This window comes from Littorina saxatilis, linkage group LG12 (assembly GCF_037325665.1).
Source record: "Littorina saxatilis isolate snail1 linkage group LG12, US_GU_Lsax_2.0, whole genome shotgun sequence".
Taxonomy (NCBI): domain Eukaryota; kingdom Metazoa; phylum Mollusca; class Gastropoda; order Littorinimorpha; family Littorinidae; genus Littorina; species Littorina saxatilis.
The window spans coordinates 85,392,335-85,397,334 of record NC_090256.1 but is presented as its reverse complement, the minus strand read 5'-3'; the positions used below and the strand labels follow the sequence as shown (position 1 = coordinate 85,397,334).

At 42.9% G+C, this 5,000-nt stretch overlaps 1 protein-coding gene across 1 annotated transcript in view; it reads left to right on the top strand.

Moving 5' to 3' along the window:
* Positions 1 to 5,000, top strand: part of LOC138983028 (rho-related GTP-binding protein RhoE-like) — a 57,021-nt gene that overhangs the window by 9,178 nt on the left and 42,843 nt on the right. The window lies entirely within an intron of this gene.

Below are 5,000 nucleotides of genomic sequence, written 5' to 3'. Positions count from 1 at the left end.
TACAAATTAAACAGTAAATTAGTTGTGTGTGTTTCAAACCACAAAAAACATAAGAAAGCAACTTCCAGCAGCGAACAAGGACATATTTTGGACATATGTCGTTACATGAGGAACGTCTATGCTATGGGGGCAAAACAAATTGAAAACATTCCAATACCTCAGATTAAGTCGTAGAGAAAGTGTCTCTAAAGAGTAAAAAGAACAACCTCTGTAGTGAAATGAAACATCGTACTTTGAGATCATTCTAAATGTATGGATCCCCCAACCACACAAAAATAAAAAAATAAATCAAATAAAAGCCAAGAACTTCACACCAAATTTCAAAAGAAGTTAATTTGACTGAATTTTTTTTTTAAATAAAAAAATAAATCCCTGCGCTTAGAACTGTACCCACGGAATACGCGCGATATAAGCCTCATATTGCTTGATTGATTGATCTTGCTCCTTAGCCAGGAAGTAAAAAGACACCTCTGTCGGCCGGAAGTCGTGAAGTGTCCACGCGGCTTTGACACGCCCAAGTGGCTCTCGATGCCAAGCGGTCAGCTGGACGCTATGGAGCTCGAGTGGTCAAATTAGTGACCATTACCTTTTCTGCCCTGGTTTAGAGTCAAAAGTAAGGGTTTAGCGAGTACACACGGCAAGCTAGCTTTGTTTAGTACTCTTGCTGCTTGGTGGTGTTGGTTTTGTCAATGCAGGCTCTGAGAGAGAGAGAGAGGGAGAGAGAGAGAGAGAGAGAGAGAGAGAGAGAGAGAGAGAGAGCACACACACACACACACACACACACACACACACACACACACTTCCGGAAGAACTTTAACAACTCGGGTGACAGTCCAACTTTTTTTCATTCAACTGCAATGGCCGTTTCTACAAAAGAGACACAAATGGGGTTGGGCGAGAGAGAAATCCCTTGAGATTGAATGAACGGAAAGGAACAAGCCATCGGACGGAAGGAGAGAAGTTGAATTACACGTGTGATTTACTCAATTTAATTTCCGGTCAGACTGCTTGTTTGTCGCAAAACAGAAAACCGTCGTTATTTTTCCCATCAGGATCCAAGCCTGACCCCTGAGACCCCTGTTGTGTCTGAAATTAAAACTCTGGATTAACCGCATTGCAACGGCCACATATCTTCCCCTCGTTTTGCCACGGTCATTGTCCGAGCTGAAAATTGACCAGTCGAGCGGAGACCCTTACTGTCGAGGCTTTTGTACGAGAGCTTGAAGTACGATTAGCCCAGACTGGCAAGACTTGTTGTCCCAGACTGGACCATAAGAACGTGGAATTAAAGGCGGGTCTCTTCTTTGACTTTCTAGGGTTTATTCGTTATTTATTCGTCAGGGGAGTAACATTTTTGTACGAAATGTTTACTCGGAACTCACCTGTCTTGGGGAGTAATTTTCTTGTGCAATGGGGGAGTGCTTTTTTCGTAAAGGGAGTAACTTTTTCGTACGAAATTTTTACTCCGGAGTAAAAATCTCGTGGGAGTAATTTTCTCGTGTTACACCGGCAGGACACTGAAACGAAACCAGGAATACTGCTTTGTCCTGCAAGCTTTCTGTGAGGTTTTCCAGGCTAGGAAGAGGAACAAAGTGGCCATGAGTTGCCCCCCCCGGTTCGCTAAGTGAACATACGCTGTGCGCTGCGACGTCAGTGTGTTTGCTGGTCGTAATGTACTTGAAAGCTCACTCTTTTTTGATCATACAGAATGAAGATCAAAGCTGTGGAGGCAGTATTGAGGTAGTCGTCAGTCTTGGCCTAATGGTCGTCAGTAAACGGATAGGGGGGACATATTCGGTATGTAGAACAGGATTGACCAGAGACTGGACTGACTGTCATTAGTTTACATGTATACTTCTCTTGGCACCATAAAGTGTGGACTCCCCTACTGTCTTTAACGAGTCTTCACTGCCGCTCTGACGGTCTATGACAACCGTATGTTAGATTAATAATAATAGTATCCCATTTGTCCCTGGACTTGAATTTGAATATAAGGACTAATTTTGACTTTATTCCATTGATATGCAGATGTGTTGTCAATCTGTTAGAACAGAAATATGTAGGTTCCCAAGAGATTCATAGTGTACAATAAATAATCCTTTACAAGGTAATACTCCCCAAACCGAAAAGCTTGTCCTTACTATTCGCAGAATAATATAATATCATCTTTTCGAGCACAATTTTAAAGTATGTAAGAAATGTGACGGAGCCCTTACGCGTTACAATTTGGACACTATAAAACGCGAAGGTCTACAGGACCGTCCAGAAACACCAGCCACGGGGTTGCGCGGGGTTGGTTGTCCGGTCTACAGGACCGTCCAGAAACACCAGTCACGGGGTTGCGCGGGGTTGGTTGTCCGGTCTTGCCCGTCTGGTCTTGCCCTATGTCCTTCGCTGACCCTCCATTGAAGCATCTATCTGCGTACTTATCCTGTCGTGAAAGTGGACACGGGGGTTGCAGAGGACGATAATATAACGTAGCATGACGGTTGCAGGAATGACAAACACTTGGGTGTCACCCTCTCTCTCTGACCTTTGTGCACTGGCAAGCAAGTGGCATGATATTTGTTAGACTTATGTGTTTCACTTCTATGTTCAAGGCTTGTGACCCAGCACCAAGCATTGTTCATTGTGTTTATATACTTTGTTGTCTTTGCAGCAGATAACTATCAAGTGTAACCGTGTACGCGAAAACGGGGCGGTTAACAATTCGAATTTGAAATTGCTACTTCAGCAGCTGGCTTATTCTGGACTGTGGAATGCGAAACATGCTTGAGCTACTGTTTCCACATCTGTTACTTTGCAAATATATAACGGTTGACATCCATTCCTCTTCTTTTACGCCCATATACTTTTTTCTCGCTCTCGTAACGCCGTATATTCACTCTGTCGCCCTTTGCTGCGGAATGTAAACCATGCCAAGGGTGGCCTACTTACCCGGGTCGTATAGTCATTCGTTATCCGTCACACGGTATGTGGCTGTCTGACAATGTGACAGGCCTACGTAACAATCATATGGATGGCTGCTTTCCCCCTACCCCCATTTTTCTGGCTTCACATTGCAATATTTTGTGTGTGGGCATATATATGCAATGCATATGTTGACGTTTCATAATAATACTGTAATACCCTTGTTTTGAAGATTTGTGTTCACAAAAGTTCACCAACCTTCGCCCCAAGGTTTGAATCATTAGCATTGACCTCCTAAAAAGGAAAAACACAAGCTTACATAAGATTAACTTTAACCAAACAAAGCACATGATGGTGATGATGTTGGCGGTGGTTGTGAGTGTGTGTGCGTTTGTGTGTGTGTGTGTAACCTTTTTTAGTTTTGATCAAGTAATTTGTCTTCTGCGCGTGGATTACACAACTGCTGTTGAAGTCCATAACAATTATGAGCTACATAAACACTACGAGGAAGCGGTGTTGCCTTCTTATCTCAAAGACTAGCTTAAAAATCATTTTCCTCACACATTGCGCATAAATTGCTACGTTTCCGCTTCCTGTCCAAGTAAATCAACTAACCGGCACACACGCGCAGAGTGAGAGAGAGAGGTACAGAGACACTCTCAGAGAGAGACAGAGACATAGCCAGACAGACAGACAGATAGACAGAAATGAATCTGACTTTTTCTTCTTCTTTCTTTGAAATAAAAATCAGCAAAGGCAGCGAAGGAAGTCAAAGACCTTATCTGGCTTTTATCTGCGTAGTTTTTTCTCCCAAAACTGATCGAGTCTCAAAAGAGGACCTTTATTCCACAGAAGTGGGTTTACAACGTTTGTGTGGTCCGGTTTAGCAACAATAAAACAGTCACTTGCCTAAAACTGGATCGGTGAGTTCTTGAGGTTAATTTCTTGCCTTGCGGTTTTGGGCACTCATCCAAATACACCAGAATTTCGCCTGTGCAAGAACGGCAGATGTATGCATGCTCGCGCGTGTTTATATTTAATGCTGAGGCAATAGAGTAAGTACGGAAGAAGTACAAGAAAGCACACAGCCTGACTGACCAGGCACAGTACGCCACTAAATGATTTTGTTTCAGTGACCAAGGGTCCTAAAATATACCTGCTCTTGCTTTTTTTGAATGTTGCGTCGTCGATGATTAAAGACTAGAAGAGAATACTAATGGCACACGAGACATTTCTTGTGATCATTCGGTGCACGAAGGTTTTAAGAACAAAAAATCTGCTTCATTTCTTGCAGTCTTTGATGACTCTCAATTTGTTTTTTCAAACGAACAGTCTTGAAGTCTTTTATTTCGCGTTATTAATTTTCTCCGATTTCTTTTCTTTTGTCTTTTTTTTTCTCTCTTTTTTTGTCAAGGAAGAAAACGCTGCTTTCTTCTCTTCTTGCTTTTACGCCCGGCTTTCGTTTCCTTTTTGGTTCTTTTTTGTGTGTGTGCATTTTCTGACTCTCAAACGCTGTTCTTGTTTGTCCTTTTTGCTCTACCTCTCTGCATCTTTTTGCTCTACCTCTCTGCATCTTTTTGCTCTCCCTCTCTGCATCTTTTAGCAAGTGTCGGCGCACAGTGTCAAAGGTATACAGGCCAAGAAATGTGTACTGTTTACGCAACACTTACCTGCTGTGACATATGCACAAGTACAGACTGTCTAGACGCCCGAGCAACCCACACTGAAACGAGAGAAATGGTGAAGCTGGGGGGGGGGGGCAGATGTAGGGGGGGGGGGGGGATAGTTGCAAGAATAGCTATGATGCATTTGGTGCACTGCCAATATCTCAAGAATGATTATGCATGCAATGCTTTTCATGACATTCCTTGGCACAAAAAAGACTTGAAGGTGGCATGAAAACATGCAGTGTCTGTGCATCAAGAAACGTGCACTTTCCCACCATCCATACAGTCGTATTGTATTGGCACAAAAAAGACTTGAAGGCGATATGAAAACATGCAGTTTCTGTGCATCAAGAAACGTGCACTTTCCCACCATCCATACAGTCGTATTGTATTGGCACAAAAAAGACTCAGGTGATATGAAAA